Here is a 24,292-nt window from a genome sequence, read left to right as displayed (position 1 = left end):
TATTAGAAGTAAAACTGCATTTTTAAAAATGAGTAAAAACAATGCCACTTTGTACATTAAATTCAAATTGTACTTGGTTCTTTATTGAGTTTCCAGTAGTTATTAAAAGTCCTAGCTATTAGAAATCACTATTATTTGAAGTTATTATGAGTTTTATAGATTTAATTTCATAAATGAAGATATTACTCATTCACAAAAACAAAAGTAGTTATGTGAATGTTGTATAATGAGAATTGAGTGAATTATCTGACTGTAGATTAAGAGGTTCCCAAATAGTGGGCCACAGATTGGCACAGTTTCCTAATTTCCTGTACTATAGTCTATGAAATTATCCTTTTAATATGTGTGTTTTGTGTTCTGGTTAAGAAATCTTTGCCTATTTTCAATAAATTGTTACTGTTTTATTTTCAAAAAGCTTATTATTTTATTACCTTTTAAAAATATACTACACAGAAGAGGTTAAGATAATTTCTTTCCCATGTGGGTATCTAATAGCCTCAGCCCTGTTTATTGAAGAGTTATCTTTTCTCCACTATACTTCAGTGTCTTTTTGTCATAAATATGGGAGGCTATAGAGAAGTCTATTTCTGGACTCCCTATTGTATTCTATTGGCCTGTTATCTGTCTTTGAGCCAATACCACATTGTCACTATATCTTTGTAGTAAGCTGTGATATCTGATAACTTCTGTCCCCCAGTGTGGTTGTGCAAGATTGACTTGGCTATTCTTAGTCCCTTTCCTTTCCATATAAATGTCAGAATCAGTTTATCAAATTACACGCCTGTACAAAAACATGCTTGGGATTTTGATTGGAATTGTGTGAATTTGGGAACAATTGACTACTGTCAATAATATTGAGTCTTCCAGCCCATGAGTGATTTATTTGTCCATTTATTTAGATATAATTTCAGTGTTATTTTCAAATATTGTGTGTGTATAGGATTTACACATCTTTTGTTAAATGTACTGCTAAGTGTTTGACTTTTTTGATGTTACCGTGAAGTGTCATTCAAAAAATAAACTTGGGGCGCCTGGGTGGCTCAGTTGGTTAAGTGACTGCCTTCGGCTCAGGTCATGATCCTGGACTCCCGGGATCGAGTCCCGCATCGGGCTCCCTGCTCAGCAGGGAGTCTGCTTCTCCCTCTCACTCTCTTCCCTCTCCTGCTCTCTGTCTCTCATTCTCTCTCTCTCAAATAAACAAATAAAATCTTAAACAAAACAAAACAAAACAAAAAAAACAAAAAATAAACTTGATCATATATAAAAGTGCAGTTTGTTTTTTATAAATGAACTTGTATCCAACAACCTTGCTAAAGTCACTTATTCTAATATTATGTAGATTCTTTTAGATTTTATTTATACACATTTGTGTTGCCTGTGAATAATGACAGCTTTAGTTCTTCCTTTCCAATCTATGTACTTTCTTTTTTTTACCTTATTGCAATGGGCAGAAACTTCAGTACAATGTTGAGGGTGAGTGGAGAGCACTTTTGTTTCTTCATGATGTTAGGGGGAGAGCATTCAGTATTTCACCATTCTGGGGTCTAAGGTTTTTTTTTTTTTAAATCTGACTTTTTAGAAGAGTTGCTCTTCTATTTCTAATATGCCAAGAGATTTCTTTAAAATTATGAGTAACTGTTAAATTTTATCAAATTCATTTTTTTGTATTGATGACTATATAATTTTTCTCCTTTAATCTGCTAATGTGGCAAACTACATTGATTTTTATTTTACACATTCGGACAACTTGTTATTTTTGAAATAAACCAATTTTATCAATTATATTATCCTTTCAATATATTACTGAAGTTGGTTTGCTAACGTTTAGCTTAGCTTCATAAGAGATACCAGCTTGGAATTTTCTTTTCTTGTGATATCCTGTCATGTTTTGGTATTAAGATTATGCTGGCCTCATAAAATGAGTTGAGAAGTGTTTTTTGTTTTTTTTTTTTTCCTTTGGAAGAGTTTGTGTAATATTAGTGATACTTATTTTTTAAATGTTTGGAGATTTCATGGGTAAAGCTATATGGGCCTACAGATTTTTTTGTGGGATGGTCTTTAATTATGGATTCAGTCTTTTTTAACAGATACAGAACTATTCACATTTTTGTTTTGTGTCAGGTTTTTTGTTTGTTTTTTAATAGAGAGTGAATGAATGAGGGGAGAGGCAGAGGGAGAGAGGGAAAGAAGCAGGCTCCGTGCTGAGCGTAGAGCCTGATGTGGGGCTGGATCTTCTGACCCTGAGATCATGACCTGACCTGAAATTGAAAGTTGGAGGCTTAACCAACTGAGCCACCCAGGCGCCCCAGTTTTGTATCAGTTTATATAAGTTAGAACATCTAGAAATGTATGTTTTGTTTAAATTCTCAACATTACTGGTATAAAGTTTTTTAATTTACATATATATCTATATTTACATTTTGTGTTTTTTTTACTGAAGTATAGTTGACACACAATATTACATTAGTTCCATGTGTACAAAACAGGGATTTGACAACTCCATATGTTATGCTCACCGTTAAGTGTAGCTACCGTCTGTCACCATGCAATGCTGTGACATTGATTGTGTTCCGTATGCTGTACCTTTCATCCTGTGGCTTATTCATTCCATAACTGGAAGCCTATATTTCCTGCTCCTTCACCTATTTTGCTGCCCCTTCATGCCCATCTCTGCTGGCAACCATCAGTTTGTTACCTTTACTATATTTTTAATGTGAGACACTGCATTCTACAGCTATATTTTGTTTATTTATTGAAAAGTTAATACAGTTTTATTTAAGGAGTTTCACATGTTGTGATTCCTTCTACTGGCAATCACCTTAGTTCTTCTAAAGTTTAAGTGATAATCTTCAAGGTAGCCCTTTTTTAAAAAAGTTTTGTCTTGACTTCAGCTCAGGTCATGATCTCAGGGTTGTGGGATCAAGCCCCATACAGGGCTCAGTGGGGAGTCTGCTTGAGATTCTCGCTCCCTCTCCCTCTGCCCTTCCCCTCCCGACCTTTTCCCCCCTGCTCATGCACTCTCTCTCTCTCAAAATAAATAAATGAATCTTTAAAAAGATGTTTTGCTCAGTCCACAGTTCTTTTAGTTTGGCTTCTTTGATTCCACTTGAATATGGACATGCTTCAGAAATTCACCAGCTGTAATATTTGGGATCCAGTTTCTTTAAGCAGTTTATTTAGGGCCATGTTTAGGGTCTGAGTAGATGGATCTGCCTAGTTCTCAATTTCAGATACCCTCTAAACACGAATAAGTTCAAACTGTGTTCACTCCTAAACTGTCACACCCTAGAATAGTACAGATTATTGGGATATGCCAATACCTAAGATTAAAATAATTTAACTATTAGTTCTTGGTTTTAGCAGATCTGTCTTGTGGTTCTTTCCCACAGATAACACACATTTCAGCATGTGTATTTTCTGTCACTGTCTTGTAGCTCACTAATCTTACTTTCAACTGTGTCCATTCTGCCATTAAACTTATCTTTGACTTTTAAATTTTAGTTATTGTATTTTTCCATTCTAGAATTTCCATTTGATTCTCTTAAAAATTTCAGTTCTCTGGTGAAATTCTCTGTTTTGTTATAATTCATATATTCTTGATTATGTTAATCATAATTGTTTTTTAAACATCCATGTTTTTTAACTCTAATTTCGTTATCTCTGGGTCTGTTTCTATTTTCTGTTTTTTTGCCTTTGGTCTTGTTTCTTGGTATGCTTGCTCATTTTTTATTGAATTCTGGACATTTCATATAAACAGTACTATTGGCTCTGATAGTTTCTTCCATTATAGGGGATTCTCCCTTTAGTCTAGAAGACAACTAGAAGAGAGCAGATTATTTCAGTCAGTCAGAGCCTGAGTTGGGTCTTCATAAGTTCTAATTTACCTCTACTTCACCTTCATTCATGAGTATTGCTGTTCAGGGAAGTCTGCTGAAGGTATGGAGTATTTACTAAGTTCCTTCTCTGTAGTGGTTTTTGAACTTCAGTTTTTGACCTGCCAGCACCATGAGACTGTTGAAATCTCTGTTCAGTTTTCATCCACTTTTTGTTTAAAAAAGTGCCCTGTGCAGCTTAAGAATCGATAAGACGCCTTGGTGAACTGGCATCCGGTGGTGTCTTTGCCCTCCTATCTTTCAAATCTTAGCTTCTCAAGTTTGGCTGCCTTATCAAGCCTGACTTGTAAGTTTGGCTCTCTAGTCCTGCTAAACAGCTGAAAACTCTACTTAGTCACCTCTTTCTGCTTGGATTTCTTTTGAGTTCTGCTTATATTCTCAGCCTCTGGCTCTTCAGTGCTTAGAATTCAACAGATTTCACTGAAAGCAAGAGCAACACACAGATCAGACTCACCTCCTTTAGCTTTCCTTCTTCCTGGGATTTTGGCTTTTCTACTCTTGGCTGACTTGGTAACTCTCCAATACCTTTGAACAAATACTATTTATATTTTATCCAGATTTTCTAATTTTTTTTATTGAAGTATAATTGGCATACAATATCCTTTTAGTTTCAGGTATACATCATATTGAGTCAATATTTTTATACATTACAAAATAATCCCCATGGTAAGTGTGCTTACCATCTGTCACCAAAGTTATTACAATATTATTGGCTATATTCCCTCTGCTGTACATTATATCCCCATGACTTATTTATTGTATAACTGAAAGTTTTTACCTCTTAATCCTCTTCACCTATTAGATTTTCTAATTGTGTTTGATAGGAACATTGTTCTGCTGTAATTATTTACTCTGTCACTGCTAGAAGAGGAAGTCTCTAACTTAGTCTTTTTAATAGCTACCTAATATTCTGTAATGTCAATAATTCATTTAATTATGTATCTGCATACTTTTGGGTTATTTCCAGGGTTTTTTGTCATTGTTTAAATTGCAAATAATTCTGTAGTTGGCATCCATATACACCTATCCTTATGTTCCTTGCACTTTTATAGCAGTAGGGTGGGATTGCTGGCATTGCTATGTTTATTTTTAAAAGATACTCCCAGTTATTACAGAATGTTATGGCAAATCTTAACCAATGACATATCAGAATACCCTTTTTTAAATACCTACATCAGCACTGTTTTCAGTATCTTTAGTTTTTGTTAATTTGGACAAAAAATGGAATCTCATTGCTTTTAAAAATGCATTTTTTTTGCCTAGTAGTAAAGTTGAGAATATTACTCATTTTTATTGACTATTTTATTTCTTCTTTTGCAGATTGCCTTTTTTTAAATATTTTCCTGGGTAGAGTTTAAAAATACATATTCTAGGCCCCACTCTTGGAAATTCTGAATCAGTAGCTAGATGACGAAACCCTGGATCTGAATATGTTTAGGAACTTCCAAGTGATTCTGCTATCTAGGCAGGTTTGGGAATTATTACTTTGAGTGATCAAATGCTAGTTTTATGTTTTTGGGTGGCTTGGTAAATTAAATTTTCTGTTTTATTTAAGAAAGAAAGAAATTAGATTAGTAAATATTGATATTGCAAGCCATCTATTTTTTAAGAGAGTATATCTGGATAGATATAACTATCATTTCATTTTCTAAAGCACATCTAACTATTGTGTTGTGGACGAGGTGACCTTTTGCCAGTTGTGATATCATACTTGGTTCAAAGGAGAAAACGATACTGCTGCAGATGTTAAGTCTTGAATGCATAGTGATCAGGGTAATATCTTTGCTATGGAGCACTTAGGATATATAGTTCTTTTTTTTTTTAAGATTTTATTTATTTATCTGAGAGAGATAGAGCATGAGCACAAGTAGGGGGAGGCAGAGGGAGAAGCAGACTCCCTGCTGAGCAGGGAGCCTGATGCAGGACTCCAGCCCAGGACCCTGAAATAATGACCTGAGCAAAGGCAGACACTTAACCGACTGAGTCACCCAGGCACCTCTGGAACACTTAGAATATAAAAATGCCGTGTCTGAGTACAGGTATTTATTTCCTATCAAAAGGGAGGAACACTATTAGAACCTCAGATATTATATTGATACTACCATTTATTCTGTGATATCACCTGTTTAGATGATAACGCCATTATCTGTCATTTAACAATATATTCTAATACTGTGCTTAGTATGATATATGTGTTGTCTGATCTAATCCTTTAGTAACTCTGTGAAGTAGTGATTAGTATCATTATTGATAAAGGAACTGAAGCCCTTATAGGTTAAGTTACCTTCTTACAGGTACAAAATGGTAAAACCATGATTCAAACCCAAGTGTGTATGATTTCAAAGTCTGTTGCTCCAGTTTTGTTTCTGGTCTTATCCCTCTACCACAGTTACATTTCTCAAGATCAACTTGTTGTCTCCATGTTGTCATATCCCATGCATGCTTTTCTACCTTTATCTTGTTCTTTCTCTTAGTAGCATTTGACACTATTAACCATACTCCCCTTTAAAAATATGTATATATTGTGTGATTAGATACATATTTCATTGTTGTTTAGTATTGTAAACTCATACTGGGAAATATCAGCCCTTACTGCCCCTTTGCCTTATACCCCAGAAGTGAAAGTCACCTTAACTTCTTTAGCTGTTTACCTCTGTATTTCCACATAATCTGTTTATTTTGTAATTTCTTGACTCATTAGGTTTAGACGATTGATTTCTTGTTATGGAAGATTTAATCTTTTATAACCCGACTAATGTTTTTATGTGCTTATTTGCTATTTATACTCCTTCTTGGTTAAGTATTGTTCAGTTTTTTTTTTCCCTCCACACTCTAATAGAATTGTTTGTTTTCTTACTATTGACTTTGGAGTGTTTTTTACGTATTCTGGATACAGTCATTTGTTGGATATGTGATTTGAAAATGCTTATTCCTTATCCGTGGCTCATCTTTTCTTAACAAAGTTGTGTGTATGTGTGTTTCGTTTTTTTGTTTTGTTTTTGTAGAGCAAACATTTTTAATTTTAATGAAATCTAGTTTAAGGTACCCCTGAGGAAACTGCCAATTTCTGGGGTGAGCTTCTTTCTAATACCTTAACCCACAAATTCCAACTACTCCTTGCAGCCCTAAAGTCTTATCTTCTAACTCCTTAGCTTAGCCAAACTTACCATGTTCTGCTTGGGTTCTACCCATTTACATTATGGTCAGGAAACTACCTCCAGGCAGAGAGGAGGGGCAAATCTGGGGATCGCTAGTACTACACAGTGTTTCTCTTCCTCTCAAGAATCACTGTCTTATTTTTCCTTTTGTCCAGTACCTGAAAATGTTTGCCTCATGTAGTCTGTCCAGTTTCATGGTTATTTGTGGTGGGAGGACAAATCCAGTACCAGTTAGTCTCATGGATGGAAGTATATACATCCCCAAATTTATAACTCATGATTGTCCATATTTTATAAGAAGGCACTAAGATACTTTTCAGAAGCTCTGTATACCTAGGTTGGGATAGTGGACTCCACTGTAAGATGATAGGGCAGGGAGCTAGCTCTCTCTTTGGGAACTTCTACATGGAATATATATAGGCCCTTTCTCTGTGGCTGTTCAAGTGTCTTTGCAGAAGAATCCTGTAAAACTGGCTATTATTTAAGGGTTAGAAAGGGAGAGGGAGATGGGGTTATCCCATTCATTGTGGAGACTCTTCTTTAATTCTATTTGAATCTTACACCTCAGCCCTTTTACCTTGAGTATCAAATACAGAACCTTTCTGGAGTCCCCATGGTGTGGGGGTATCAGTCAGCTGCCAAAGAAGCAGTGTAGTTTAGTGATAATGAGCAAGCTCAGGAACTTGGCTGCCTAAGTTTGAGAATCTGCTTTGCCAGCTCTAGAGTACTAGCTCTGTGATCCTGGGTGAGTTTTTATCCTTTCTATACCTCAGTTCTCCTCATCTATAGGATAGGAATAGTAATTGGACCTATATTGTAGAATTAATACAGTTAAAGTCCTAGGAGCACTAATCTTCTAAATCACTTATATTTAAATGTATGCCTGTGTTTCAGCTACAGTCAAAAAATTAAAAACAAAACAAAAAAACAAATATCTGCCTGTTATTTCCTCTATTTCACAAGTATCTCAAGCCTAATATATTCAGTATATCCTTGATTTTTCCCTCAGACTACTTCTAGTCTTCCTTTCCCCAATAAATACACCACTTTCTATTCAGTTGCTTTTGGAAAAAATCTGGAGTCCTTAGAACTTCCTTCTTAATCATTCACATGGAATCTTTCACCAAGTGTCAGTAGTTATATCTATAAAATATATCTCAATATGTTTCTATCTATACCATTAGCATTTTACCTGAACTTCTGTGTCAGCCTCATTACAGTTTTCATTGGGTCCAATCATATTTCCCTCCACTTTGTCATAAATAATAATGAGGTCCAGTCAGCTAGGATATTCACTTTCTCAAGGTAAGACTTAAGTGGACACTGGCCAGCATTTGCCATGATTTTTCAGATTCTGCTTTTGATTGGCATATTCTTTTTCATATTTGTTAATACATGCTATTAGAAGACATCTTTGAGACCTAGATCTTTTAAATTGATATACATAGCCCTTCTCTGACCTATTATGTTGATTTCCATTTATTAATTCAATGTATATTTAATGTGTATGTACCATCTTCCAGGATGTAGGGATACACAATATATGGAGGTCAGAATTTAAAAAGCAGAGACATTCAATAAACAATTTTTGTAGTTTAAAGCATTGTGATAGAGATACACAGGATCCCCTGAAAAAGGAGAGCAGAAATGTGACATTAGCCAGGGATGAGAACTTGGATTAGACTGAGAAAAAGATATTTACAGCAGACATCTGAAAGCTAAGTAGTAATTATCCTGGTGAAGATGTTGATGGGGGATGTTTTTGACATGGCGGACAGCGTGTTCAAAGGCAAAACTAATGATTGCTTGGTCCAAGAGTTAAAAATTCAGTGTGCTAAAATGTAGAGTTCAAGGGCACCAATGTCAAGAGATAAAACTGAAAGGTAGAGACTTGTTAGCAATTGTGAGGATTTTATTATCTTATCCAGCATAGTGGTTGGGATCTTGGACTCCATAGTCAGGCTGACCTGTGTTTGACCTCTTGTCTCTTTCCCGCGATTGTAAGCAAATTACTTAACCTTTCTAAGTCTCTTTTCTAGTCTGAAAAATGGGAATAATGAGAGTACCTACCTCAAAGGGTGATTTTGCATGTCCTATACTTGATTCTTAATTGTGGCTTATATCCTCTTTTTAGACATTGATGGATCAGACTTTCTTGACTTCTTGACATTTAATATTCAAATCACAGAATGCAATTATCTTATTCCTAATTCTGTCCTTATTAGGCAACCTTCTCATTATAACTTGGCTTCCTTTGTATCATGCTAAAAGAGAAAGAACATGATGACTTGAGGATGCAGATGCCCTGTGCCCTTGGTAGTTTGGGCAGTTATAGTTATGGCCACACATTAATAAGTTGATATTCTGCTTTTATATCAATCTTGTGACCTTGGTTAATGGGAACTGTTCCTGTGAGATGGATCTATTGGTCATGTGCTGTCCCCTTAGAGTTATGAGATTTTAAGGCCACGACTAAACAGGATATGGAAAATTCATTAAAATCAAGTTACTCAGGAGGCCTCTTTGAAAATAGGCAGCTTGCCTCCCTTAGAGTGCTCTCTCGTTGTGCTTTGTTATTGGGTGTGAGTTTATTTTGTATATTTTTATAGTTTTAATTTTTCATTTATAAGACATTTAGTTTATCATTATATAAATTATCAGAAAGACTAATATAGGGTTGGTAAAAACTGGTTGGACTAAGGTGTGATTTACCCACAGAATAATAACTAGATGTCCAGTTACCAGCTGACAATCAAATTATTTGATTTTGTGTGTGTGTGTGTGTATTCATTTGTCACTGTAAAGATAACTTGACACTTTACGGCCATTTATATAGATGACTGGTTTCACTAACAGCCAAATCATTTTTATTTTTTAGTATCTGTTTCTTAAATATGAAAAAGGAAACTAATTTTGTTTCAGTGGTTTTAACGCAGGAGCAGCCTTTTAGTAGGGCACTGTATATGATTGTGATTGTCACAGTGATTAGGGTAGAAGAGATTGCTGGTGTTTTAATGGTCATGCGGTGGTGGGGGATGGGGACAGAGATCTTAAATACCCTATAATGGCCTGGAGAGTCCCAAAGTTTGTTAAGTGTTCCTGTTGAGAGATGCTGCCAGGTTTCTTCAAGTAGCCTGAATAACTATGCAGATAGCACCATCTAGTGACAGAAATAGGTAATAAACAGAATCTACTTTCATCACAGAAATAAAATCAAAATTCTAAAATTTCTGTAAGTAATAGGTTAAAATCATAGACTTTTGGAGCAGGAAGGAAAGTTGGAGATAATCTAATCTACATTCTCCTTTTACAGGTAAGGAAATTAGGGTCCAAAGAGGTGAAGTGATTTGTCCCATAAAATGCACCTAGTTAGGAAGAGCCCATGTCCAGGTCTCAGAGTTTCCCAGGTTGGTAATCTCAGCCCTTGTCATAGCAAACTGACTGTTTTTGTGTTCTATTTAGGTTAATACCTTAGGTGCTTTGCTTAGTGATTTAAGGATAAAAATCAGTAAATGGGGAGAACATCTCATTTACTAGGTGTGTTATGTAAATTTTCATAAAGCATATATCATGTATTACATCTTATTTGAGCCTCATTGTATCACCTAGACAAATGAGACGGAATGTCGTGTATTCAGTTCATTTTTTAGTTGCAATGATTTTTAGCTCTAAATGTTGACTCTATGATAAAACTTTAGGATAGGGAAAAATTTGTACATGAAAGTTTATTAAAACTTTATTGATTGATGAACTGACATGATTGACATCAATCAAAAGATTGACATCAGTCAAAAGATGCAAAAAACTTTAAAATGAAATGAATTTACAAAATGAAGCAAGTCTTCCTGTTTTTCCTTGTTAGGGCATATAAAATAGTTTTGGTAAGTCAAGGGTTTTTGGTTTTGTTTTGTTTTTAATGGGAGGGAATGGCAGATAATGAAATTGGTTTAGCTGAAACCATCTCAAGACTATGTCACGTTCAGTTGGAAAAGAGCAATTTTTAAGTATTGACGGAAAATGTTGGTTCCACTGTAAAGTGAGCTTTAGTGAGTGATGCCATCAGAGGTATTGGGAAAATGAATGTATTGAAGTGAGAGACTGGGAGAACCAGTTTCCTGGCAGATGATGGTGACAGTGGTGATGACATTGACAACACTGGCAGTAATGTTAACTAACATCTGTGTGCAGGGCACTGGTCTGTTTGCATGGGTTAACTCTGTAGTTTTCATAACAACCCTGTGAAGTATAGGTGTTATTATCCTCATCTTATAGATGAAACTCAGGGATAGAGAAACTAAGTAACCTGCCAAAGGTCTCACAGATAGTAAGACTTTTCCCTCCTATGATAAAAGTGCATTTGTTTCTGAAGTGGAACTTTCTGTAATATCTTAATGCACCAGAACAATTTTGGTTTTCTGCCACACTGCCCCTAAGATCACCATTTTTAAGAATCTGTTTGGTCCCTTTAAATCATATCTTAAAATAGCCTCAGTGTATTCTTCTACCTCTAGGAGTCCAACTACCCTTCTGCTATAGTCCTAGTATTATCTCTGACGACTATTTTCCCTACCACTTGTCTTTGGGAACTATAGGAGAGGATGTCACAAGGACTGAGACAAGCGTAAGCTGTTAATGGCATTCCGAAAAATGACTCAGAACTGTTAATGTCAGACTTTACCTCTTAGGTTATGGCTGGCAGGAGTTTTGTTGGAGAGTCTATGTGGATAGAAAGCAAAATTCAGAGATGCTTTTGTTACATTTTTAATGAAAATTTTGGCTATAGGTAGGATATACTCGGTCTGGATTTATTTGTACATTTTTTTTTTCTGGCATTGTTTTGGCGTTGGAAAATGTTCAGATATAAGAATATAGCTCTTCTATTGTACTCTTATGACTATCATATCCCACTGAGTTTCTAATTGAATAGTAGCAAATTGTTTTTCGATTAATATGTCCCTTAATGCATATTCATGCATGTTGATACTATAGGCTGAATTAAACTAAATCCTTCTATAGTTGTAAATTTGTGATATCATCACTTACCACCAAACCTAACATCCTGCAATATTGGCTGCTCACCAGCGGAAGGTAAGAGTAGAAATAGTATACACTGTGTTCTGGATCTAGACTGACTACTTTACAAGAGTTATCACATTTAATCCTAATGATCCCCTGCTTTCATTTCATTTTTACAGATGAATTTGAGACTCCTGGAGACTAAGTTATTGGCCCAAAGTCACAAACATTTCAATCATTCTACTTGTGTTTAAATCCTGACTCTGTCACATACTAGTTATGTTACTTTCAACAAATTACTTGACTTCTGTGGGCCTTGGTTTCTTCCTCTGATCTGTAAAATGAGTGTAATAATAGTACTTACCTCAGAAGTTTGTTATGATGACTCAGTGAGTTGATATTTGTCTTACGCTTAGAATAATACCTGGCATTTAGTTCCATGTAAGTGATTATTAGGTTAAATAAAATAAGTGGTATTTTGAACCCAGTCTTTCTGTTTTTGCTCTTCCCATTGTCCCAGTATTAATGCCTCAAAAAGTATTCCAGGACCAATGTATTTCACTGAGACATATTTTCTTATTTTTCACTGGTCAACTCTGACCGTTACTAGTTCTATTTTAAGAAGAAAACCTTGTCTAGAAATTATCCCACCTTTTCTCAATGTACTTGCAGACACTTGGTAAACACAAGTTCCTTACTTTGCCATAATTATTTTTTAAAGATTTTATTTATTTTAGAGAGGGAGAAGAGAGCACGCAAGTAGGGGGAGGGGCAGAGGGAGAGGGAGAGAATCTCAAGCAGACTCCATGCCAAATGCAGAGCCTGACACAGGGCTAAGTCCTAGGACCCTGAGGTCATGACCTGAGCCAGAATCAAGAGTTGGACACTCAACCAACTGAGCCACACAGGCACCCCTGCCATAGTTTGTATTGAGGCAAGTGAGTTAGGCTTGTGATGGGCTGAATATTTATTTTCTAAATATTTCTGTTTTGATCTATAATTATCATTTTATCTTTTTTTATTGTAGCAAGAATATTTAACATGAGATCTACCATCTTAACATATTTGTAAGTGTATAATACAGTACTGTTAACTATAGGCATGGTGTGGTACAGCAGATCTTTAGAATTTATTCATCTTGTACAACTGAAACTTTCTACCTTTTGAACAGCAACTTCGTATCTCCCTATTCCCAGCTCCTGGCAACCACCATCTACCCTCTGCTTATATGAGTTTGACTATTTTAAATGCCTCACATAAGTGGAATCATGCTGTATTTGTCCTTTTGTGACTAGGTTTATTTCACTTAGCATAGTGTCCTCAAAGTTCATCCATATTGTGCATATGGCAGGATTAGAAACTGAATAATATTTCACTGTATGTATATACTACTTTTCTTTATCCATTTTTCCACTGATGGACGTTTAGATTGTTCCCACATCTTGGTTGTTATGAATAATGCTGCAGTGACCATAAGAGTGCTGATATCTCTTTGAGATCCTGCTTTCAGTTCCTTTATATAAGTACCCATGAGTGGGAATGCTGGATCATATAATAGTTCTATTTTTAGCTTTTTGAGAAACCTACATAGTGTATTCTGTAGTGGCTGTACTGTTTTACATTCCCACTGATAGTGTACTAGGGTTCCACTTTTCTCTGTGTTCTCACTAACACTTACTTACTTATTAAATCCTAGCCTTTCTGACAGATGTGTGGTGATCTCTCATTGTAGTTTTGATTTCCTTTACCCTGATGATTAGTGATGAGATTTCTAAATATACCTATTGGTCATTTGTATATTGTTTTTGGAGGACTGTCTAAGTTTTTTGCCCAATTTCAATCGTTTTATTTGTTTTTTATTTTTTGTTATTGAGTTGTAAGGGTTCTATGTATTAAATATTAACCCCTTATTAGTTGTATGATATGCAAATATTTTCTCCCATCCTGTAGGTTGCCTTTTCACTCTGTTAATTATTTGCTTTATTGTGCAGAAGCTTTTCAGTTTGATGTAGTCCCATGTGTCAGGTTTTGCTTTTGTTGCTTGTGCTTTGGGTGTCATTTCCAAGAAATCATTGCCAAGACCAGTGTCATGAAGTTTTTTCCCCTGTTTTCTTTGAGGAGTTTCACATGTTTCAGGTTCTATGTTTAAGGTTTTAATTCATTTTGATTTGATTTTTGTCTGTGGTGTAAAGTGAGGGTCCACTTTCATTGTTTTACATGTTGATACCCAGTTTTCCCAACACTGTTTAATGAAGCGACTAGCCTTTGCCCATTGTATATTTTTTGGCACTTTTGTCAAAGATCACTTGACTGGATATGCTTAAGTTTATTTCTGGGCTCTATTCTGTTCAGATGGTCTGTATGTCTGTCTTTGTGCCAGTATCATTCTGTTTTAATTATTGTAGCTTTGTAATATATTTTAAAATCAGGAAGTATGATGCCTCTACCTATCTTCTTCTTTCTTAAGATTATTTTGCCTTTTGGGGATCTTTTGTGGTTCTTTGTGAATTTTAGGATTTTTTTAAAGAAAGATTTTATATATTTGAGATAGTGAGAGAGCACGAGAGGGGGGCAGAGGGAGAGGGAGAAACAGGTTCCCCGTTGAACAGGGAGCTTGACATGTGGGGCTCGATCCCAGGACCCCGGGATCATGACCCAAGCCAAAGGCAGCCACTTAACCAACTGAGCCACCCAGGCGCCCCTAGGATTGTTTTTTCTGTTCCTGTAAAAATTGCCGTTGGGCTATTGGTAGAAATTGTATTGTATTGCTTTGAATACCATGGGGATTTTAACAACATTAAGTCTTCCAATCCATGAGCACAGGGTATCTTTGAATTTATTTGTATGTTCTTTCATTTCTTTGATCATTGTTTTATAGTTTGTAGTATGTAAGTCTTTGATCCTTTTAGTTTATTCCTAAGTATTTTATTGTGTTGATGCTAAGTTTGATTATTTTCAGATAGTTTGTTATTAAGTGTATAGAAACACAACTGAATTTTATATGTTTTATATGTTGATTTTGTAACCTGCAACTTTGGTGAATTCATTTATTCCAGCAGTTTTCTTCTGTGGCATCTTTAGATGTGTTTTCTACATATAAGATCATGCCATCTGCAAACTGAGATAATTTTACTTCTTTTTTTCCTGATTTGTGTACTTTTTCTTCTTTTTGCGTAATTGCTGTTGCTAGTTCTGGTACCGTGTTGAATAGAAGTGACAAGAGTGTTCTTGATCTTAGAGGAAAAATTTTGTTTTTCACCATTGAGTATGTTGTTTGCTAGGGTTTTTTTTCATATATGGCTTTTATTATGTTAAAGTAATTGCCTTCTATTCCTAGTTTGTTGACTTTTGTTTTTTAAATGAAAAGGTGTTGAAGTTTATCAGATGCTTTTTCTGTATCTATTGAGGTGATCATGTAAGTTTTATCCTTCATTTTGTTTTAACATAGTGTATTGCATTACTTTATTTTTGTATGGTGAATCAGCCTTGCATCCTAGAAGTAAATCTTAGTCATAGTGTATGATTTGTTTTTTCAGGCAGAGTATAATTTTTAAAATTAAAAAAATTTAACTGAAGTATAGTCGACGTTAATTTCAGGCATACAACATAGTGATTCAACGATTGTATACATTACACAGTGCTCATCGTGATAAGTGTAATTATAATCTGTCACCATTCAAAGTTATTACAATATTATTGACTATTATTATTATATTATATATATATATAATATATATATATTATTCCCTATACTGTACTTTTCATCTTCGTGACTTATTTATAACTGGAATTTTGTACCTATTCATCTATTTTTCCTATTCCTCCAATCCTTCCCCACTGGCAACCATCAGTTCTGTGTATTTATGAGTCTGTTTCTGTTTTTTGTTGTTGTTATTTGTTCATTTGTTTTGTTTTATAGATTCTGTATTAAGTGAAATCACGGTATTTGTGTTTCTCTGTCTGACTTAGTTCGCTTAGCATAACATCCTCTAAGTCCATCCATGTTGCCATGAATGGCAAGATTTAATTCTTTTTATGGTTGAGTAATATTCCACTGTGTATATATACGATATCGTCTTTATTCATCTGTTGATGGACATTTAAGTTGCTTCTCTATCTTGTCTATTGTGAATTAGTGTTTTCATTTTTTTTTTTGAGTAAATCCCCAGAAGTGAAATTACTGAGTCATATGGTATCTCTATTTTTATTTTTTTAGGAACCTTTATACTGTTTTTCATAGTAGTTGCACCAGCTTACATTGCCACCAACAGTGCACGAGGGTTTCCTCTTCTTCACACCTTTGCCAACATGTGTTATTTCTTGTCTTTGTGATACTACCCTTCTAACTGGTGTGAGGTGATATCTTATAGTGGTTTTAATTTGCATTTCCTTGATGATTAGTGATGTTGAGCATCTTTTCATGTGTCTGTTGACCATTTGTATGTCTTCTATGGAAAAATATATTTTCACATCCTCTGCATTTTTGTTAATTGGATTTTTTTTGGTGTTGCATTGTATGAGTTCTTCATAGACTTTGGATATTAACCCCTTATCAGTTATATCATTTGGAATTATCTTCTCCATTTAGTAGGTTACCTTTTCATTTTGCTGATGGTTTCCTATACTGTGAAAAAGCGTCTCAGTTTGATGCCATCTCAGTAGTGTATTTTTGCCTTTGATTTCCTTGGAGGAGACATATCCAGAACAATATTGCTAAGGCTGATATAAAGGAGATTGCTGCCTATGTTTTCTTGAAGGAGTTTTATGGTTTCAAGTCTTGTATTTAGGTCTTTAATCCATTTTGAGTTTATTTTTGTATATGCCATAAGAAAGTGGTCCAGTCTCATTCTTTTGCATGTAGCCGTCCAGCATCATTTGTTGAAGAGACTACCTTTTCCCCATTCTATATGTCCTATGTTGAGTGCATAGATATTTACAACTGTTACATCCTCTTATTGGACTTACCTCTTTATCATTATGTAATGCCCTCCTTTGTCTCTTATTACACTCTCTGGTTTAGAGTCTGTTTTGTCTAACATAAGTATTGGTAACCAATTTTTTTTTTTTTTTTTTTTTTTTTTTGCTTACTTTTGCATGGAGTATCTTTTCTATCCCTTTACTGTCAGTCTTTATGTGTCTTTAGGCCTGAAGTGAGTCTTTTATAAGCAACATATAGATGTATGCTTATTAAGTATATGTTTATTTTTACCAGTAAAATTTTTTTCTTCCATAACTTTCTTCTAGTTGTGGCCTTTTGTTTTCCACTTAAAGAAGACTATTCAATATTTTTTGCAAGGCCTCTTTAGTGGTGATGAGCTTCTGTTTGTCTGGGAAATTCTTTATCACTCCATTTCTGAATGATAACCTTGCCAAGTAGAATATTCCCGGTTGTAGGTATTTTCTTTTTAGCGTTTTGAATATATAATACTACTTTCTTCTGGCCTAGTCCTTGTATGTAACTGTTTGCTTTTCTTTTGAAGCTTCTAAGATTCTCTCTTTATCTTTTAATTTTAATTATTATTTGTCTTGGTGGACCTCCTTGAGTTCATCTTGTTTGGGGCTCCCTTGGCTTCCTGTACATGAATGTCTGTTTCCTTACCTAGCTTCGGGAAGTTTTTAGCTATTATTTCTTCAAGCAAGTTTTCTGTCCCTTTCTCTCTCTCTTCTCCTTCTGGGACCCCTATAATGCAAATATTAGTATGCTTAATGTTGTTCCAGAAGTGCCTTAACTTACCCTCATTTTAAAACTTTTTAATTTTTAATTTTTTAATTTGAGTACAGTTGATGCACAATGTTGTATTAGTTTTAGGTGTACAACATAGTGATTCAATATCTATGTGTTATGCCGTGCCCACCACAAATGTAGCTACAATCTGTCATTGTACAGTGCTCTTACAGTAGCCCTGACTGTATTTCATGTGCTGTGCCTTTTATTCCTGTGACTTATTCATTCCATAATTGGAAGCTTATATCCCTCATTCTCCTTCGTCCATGTTGTTTATTCCTCTACCTACTTTCCTCCAGCAACCATCAGGTTGTTATCTGTATTTGCAGATCTGATTCTGCTTTTTGTTTATTTATTCATTTGTTTTAGATTCCACATTAAGTGAAATTATATGGTATTTGTCTCTCTCAATCTGACTTTTTTCACTTAGCGTGGTACCCTCTAGGCCTTTCTGGGTTGTCACAAATAGCAAGGTCTCATCCTTTCTTAAGTCTGTGTAATATTCCGTTGTGTATATATATCACATTTTCTTTATCCATTTATCTATTGATGGACACTTGGGCTGCAAACATAGGGTGCATATATCTTTTCAAATTAGCATTTTTGTTTTCTTTGCATAAATACCTAGTAGAATTATTAGATAATATGGTATTTCTATTTTTAATTTTTTGAGAAACCTTTATACTGTTTTCCACAGTGGCTGCACCAATTTGTATTCCCACCAGCAGTGCATGAGGGTTCCTTTTACTCCACATCCTCACCAACACTTGTTATTTCTTGATTTATTTTAGCCTTTCTTAAAGGTATGTGGTGGTATGTCGTTGTGCTTTCTTTTTGTATTTCACTGATGATTAGTGATGTTGAACAGTTTTGCATGTGTTTGTTGACCATTTATATGTCTTCTTTGGATAAAGGTCTGTTCACGTCCTCTGCCCGTTTTTTAATTGGATTGTTTGGGGGTTTTTCAGTGTTGAGTTGTATAAGTTCTTTATATATTTTGGATATTTACCCCTTATCAGGTATATCATTTGTAAATATCTTCTCCCATTCAGTAGGTTGAGTTTTTGGTTTGTTAATGGTATCCTCCTCTATACAAAAGCTTTCTGTGTTAATGTAGTCCCAGTAGTTTGTTTTTGCTTTTGTTTCCCTTGCCTTAGGAGACATACCTAGAAAAATATTGCTGTGGCCAATATTAAATCACTGCCTGTGTTCTCTTACAGGATTTTTATGTTTTCAGGTCTCACATTTAGGTCTTTAATCCATTTTGAGTTTACTTTTGTGTATGGTATTAGAAAGTGGTACAGTTTCATTCTTTTGCATCTTGCTGTCCAGTTTTCTCAGCACCATTTATTGAAGAGACTATCTTTTCTCCATTGTATATTTTTTCCTCCTTTGTCATAGATTAATTGACCATATAAACACAGGTTTACTTCTGGGCTTTCCTTTATTTTCCATTGATCTACATGTCTTTTTTTGTGCCATATCTTCATTTTTAAATTATTTTTTCATTTTCCTGTTCAGCTTGGTTGCTTTCCATTATCCAGTCTTCCAGATCTCTGATCTGTTCTTCTGCATCCTCTGATCTGCTTTTGATTCCTTCTAGTGTTTTTTTCATTTCAGTTATTGTATGCTTCAACTCTGATTGGCTCTTTTTTATATTTTCTATTTTCATTGAAGTTCTCAGTGAATTTATCCATTTTTCTCTTAAGCGTGGTGAATATCTTTATGACCATTACTTTGAACTGTATCATATAAGATAGATTACTTATCTCCATTCATATAGCTCTTTTTATTTTGTTCTTTTGTTTGGAACATATTCCTCAGTTTTCTCATTTTGTCTGACTCTCTGTGTTTGTTTCTGTGTATTAACTAGGTCAGATATGTCTCTTGGTCTTGAAAGTAGTAGTGTTATGTGAAAGGTGTCATGTAGTTCCCAGTAGCTCAATCCCTCCTGGTCGCCAGAAACAGGTGCTCCATGGGTATCACCTGTGTGAGCTGTATGCACTCTCCTGTTGTGGCTTGGTTGTGAGTACTGAGGATGTCTTGGTGTCTGGAGCTGGCCTTTTGCCTGCCTGTCAGCAATGACTGGCTGAAACTACTGTGGACACACTGGTAGACATGGCTTGCCGCTGGTGCAGCTGGCTGAGGATTGGCTCTAGTCACTGTGGGTATGCTGGTGGATAAGGCCAGCCCTCAACCTAGCTCTCTGCTGTGATTGTTGTGGGTGCATTGGTGGGAGGGCGTAAACCTAGCTCTAGATACTGTAGGCATGCTGGAGGGTGGCATTTGCTTCTACCCTCCTCTAGTCAGGAGTCACTTTAGCGGTGCACTGCTCCTGGCCTGGCTATTTACCATGTGGCAGGGCTTGTGCTGCTTCGGAGTGGTGCCTGCTGGGATGGGTCTATAGGGAAATGCTGCAATGGGGAAAATGGTGCTAGCAAGGTGATGGGGAGTGTCAGAACTGGCTTCTGCAAGCATCCTGCTAGCTAGGCTAAAGGAGGGCAAGAAGAATGGAGCCTATCATCACTTCTGTTCCCAGAGAAATCTGCAGATTCCTGCCTCTCTTGCATACATCCTAAAGTTAGACAATAAATCTCCTTAATGTTTAACAAAGACTTTTCAAATTGGTGCTTCTGTGCTCGGTCTCTGACTGAGCAACATAGTGGATTGGCCTTTTAAGCACAGAGACTTGGTTTCCTGTAGCCTTCTGGCTCCCTTGGAGTTAAGCCCCATTGATTTTCAAAGCTAGATATTATGGGGATTTGTCTTCTTGGTTCAGGTCCTTAGGCCTGGAAGTGCCCTGTATTAGGCCTAATCCCCTTCCTCTTCCATACTTGTTATTATTTCTCCTCCTGACTGGTTGCTGTGCCAGAGATTTGCTTCCTTGTGGTGTCTAAGTCCCTCCTTCATTTCTTGTTGTGGCCTTCTCTTTATGCCATTAGCTGTGGAAGATTTGTTCTGCCAGTCTTCAGGTCATTTTCACAGTGAGTTGGCAGTAGTTGTTGCTTTGATATATCCATGGCGGGAGATAATTTTAGGATCTTCCTACTCTGCCATTTTTCCCCCTGCTCTCCCTGTTGTACAATTCTCTCAGTGTGCTGTTGGGTTTGGTTTGCTAGTATTTTGTTGAGGGATTTTGAATCTGTGTTTTTCAGTATATTGGGTGTGTAGTTTTCTTAGTGTCTTTGTCTGGCTTTGATATCAGGATAATGCTGACTTCGCAAAATGATTTTGGAAGTGTTCCCTCTGTCAACTTTTTTGTGTGAATTTGACAAGAATTGGTGTTAATTCTTCTTTAAATGTCTGGTAGAATTCATTTGTGAAGCCATCTGGTTCTGGACTTCTTTTTTTTGGTAGATGTTTTATTCCTGATTCAATCTTCTTTCTCCTTTGGGACCAGTTTCCCTGGCTATTCATTTTTCTTGACTCTGAGTTTGTATCTTTACACTGAAAAACAACCAACTTTTCCAGTCCTTGTGGACTGGCCTTGTACAGAAGAGGATCCTTACCAATTAGCCCAGCCAGAGATTTTGTGGACCTCTCAAACCTTTGTGCCAGTCCAACCCCCTGTCTTTGTTCTTAGTGGAACCCAGACATCTAAAGTATTCCAGGTCCTTGGGGATCCTGGGTGGCTCACTCGGTTAGGCGTCCAACTTGATTTTGGCTCAGGTCATGATCTCATGGTAGTGAGATTGAGCCCTGTGTTGGGCTCTGCGCTGGGCATGGAGTCTGCTTAAGATTCTCTATCTCTTAGAAAAGAGGGAACACGAGGAGGCCTGGAAGAAACAGCTTAAAATCCATGAAAACAGAATTAGAAAAATAAATGATGCCATGAAACATTCCAGTGTCAGAATTATTGGGATCCCTGAGGGGGCGGAGAGAGAGAGAGGACTAGAAGATATATTTGAGCAAATCGTCTGAGAACTTCCCTAATCTGGGGAATGAAACAAACATTCGTGTCCTAGAGGCAGAGAGGACCCCTCCCAAGATCAAGGAGAACAGACCAATGCCCCGGCATGTAATAGTAAAACTCACAAAGCTTAGAACCAAGGAAACCATCTTAAGGGCAGTTAAGGGGAAGAGATTCCTTACGTACAGAGGGAGGAATATCAGAATAACGTCAGAACTATCCACAGAGACCTGGCAAGCCAGAGAGGGCTGGCAAGACATATTCAGGGTACTAAACGAGAAGAGCATGCAGCCAAGAATACTTTATATGGCAAGGCTGTCATTTAGAATGGACGGAGAGATACAGAGCTTCCAGGACTAGCAGAAACTGAAAGAATATGTGACCACTAAGCCGACCCTGCAAGAAATATTAAGGGGGTTCTATAAAAGGAGAAAGACCCCAAGAGTGATATAGAACAGAAATTACAGAGTCAGTCTATAGAAACAAGGACTTCACTGGCAACCTGATGATAATAAATTCATATCTTTTAATAATCACTCTCAACGTGGACAGCCTAAATGCTCTCCCATAAAACGGCACAAGGTTGAAGATTGGATAAAAAGACAGGACCCATCCATATGCTGTCTACAAGAGACTCATTCTGAACCTAAAGATACATCCAGACTGAGGGTGAAGGGATGGAGATCCATCTTCCATGCCAACAGACCTCACAAGAAAGCTGGGATAGCAATTCTTGTATCAGACAAATTAGATTTTAAGCTAAAGACTGTTGATAGAGACACAGAAGGACACTATATCATTCTTAAAGAGTCTATCCGACAAGATCTAACAATTGTAAATATTTATGCCCCCCAACATGGGAGCAGCCAACTATATAAGCCAACTGTTAACAAAAATAGTCATATTAATAATAATACGTTAATTGTAAGAGACCTCAATACTCCACTCTCAGCAATAGACGGATCATCTAAGCAGAAAATCAATGATGAAACGAGATTTGAATGACACACTGGACCAGATAGACCTCATAGATATATACAGAATATTCCACCCTAAAACAACAGAATACTCATTCTTTGCTAGCGCACTCGGAACTTTCTCCAGAATAGACCGCATACTGGATCACAAATCAGGTCTCAACCGATACCAAAAGATTGAGATTATTCCCTCATATTATCAGACCATAGTGCTTTAAAACTGGAACTCAATTACAAGAAAAAATTTGGAAGAAATTCAAACACTTGGAAACTAAAGACCACTCTGTTCAAGATGTTTGTGTCAACCAGGAAATCAAAGAAGAACTTAAAACAATTCATGGAAACCAATGAGAACAAAAACACATCGGTCCACAACCTCTGGAATATGGCAAAGGCGATCCTAAGGGGGAAATACATAGCCATCCAAGCCTCGCTCAACAAAACAGAAAAATCCCGAATTCACCAACTAACTTTACACCTTAAAGAACTAGAGAAAAAGCAACAAACGATGCCTAAGCCATGCATTAGAAGAGAAATAAGATTAGAGCAGAGATCAATGAATTAGAAACCAGGAATACAGTAGAGCAGATCAACGAAACTAGAAGCTGGTTCCTTGAAAGAATTAATAAGATCGATAAACCACTGGTCAGACTTATCCAAAAGAAAAGAGAAAGGACCCAAATTAATAAAATTTTGAATGAAAGAGGAGAGATCATGACTAACACCAAGGAAATAGAAAAATTATCAGAAATTATTATCAGCAATTATGCCAATAAATTAAGCAACCTGGAAGAAATGGTTGCCTTCCTGGAAACCTATAAACTACCAAGATTGAAACAGGAAGAAATTGACAACCTCAATAGACCAATAACCAGTAACGAGATTGAAGCAATGATCAAAAACCTCCTAAAAAACAAGAGTCCAGGACCCAATGGATACCCTGGGGAATTCTACCAAACATTCAAAGAAGAAATAATACCTATTCTGAAGCTGTTTCAAAAAATAGAAACAGAAGGAAAGCTTCCAGACTCATTCTTTGAGGCCAGCATTACCTTAATCCCCAAACGAGGCAAAGACCCCATCAAAAAGGAGAATTTCAGACCAATATCCCTGATGAATATGGATTCCAAAATTCTCAACAAAATCCTAGCTAATAGGATCCAACAATACATTAAAAGGATCATCCACCACGACCAAATGGGATTTATCCCCAGGATGCAAGGGTGGTTCAGCATTCACAAATCAATCAATGTGATAGAACACATTAATAAGAGGAGAGAGAAGAACCATATGGTCCTCTCAATTGATGCAAAAAAAGCATTTGATAAAATACAGCATCCTTTCCTGATTAAAACTCCTCAGATTATAGGGATAGAGGGAATATTCCTCAATTTCATAAAATCCACCTATGAAAAACCCACAGCAAATATCATCCTCAATGAGGAAAAGCTGAGAGCCTTTCCCTTAAGATCAGGAACATGACAAGGATGCCCACTCTCGCCACTATTATTCTAGTACGAGGAGTCCTGGCAACAGCAATCAGACAACAAAAAAATAAAAGGTATTCAAATTGGCAAAGAAGAAGTAAAACTCTCTCTATTCACAGATGACAT

General features: G+C 36.2%; 1 protein-coding gene across 3 annotated transcripts in view; it reads left to right on the top strand.

Annotated features, from left to right (window-relative positions):
- OMA1 (OMA1 zinc metallopeptidase) overlaps nt 1-24,292 on the top strand; it is an 87,672-nt gene that overhangs the window by 22,257 nt on the left and 41,123 nt on the right. The gene's annotated exons all lie outside the window — the stretch shown is intronic.

This window comes from Zalophus californianus, chromosome 4, assembly GCF_009762305.2.
Source record: "Zalophus californianus isolate mZalCal1 chromosome 4, mZalCal1.pri.v2, whole genome shotgun sequence".
NCBI lineage: Eukaryota > Metazoa > Chordata > Mammalia > Carnivora > Otariidae > Zalophus > Zalophus californianus.
The sequence above is the reverse complement of the archived record's forward strand: the minus strand, read 5'-3'. Positions and strand labels throughout refer to the sequence as shown.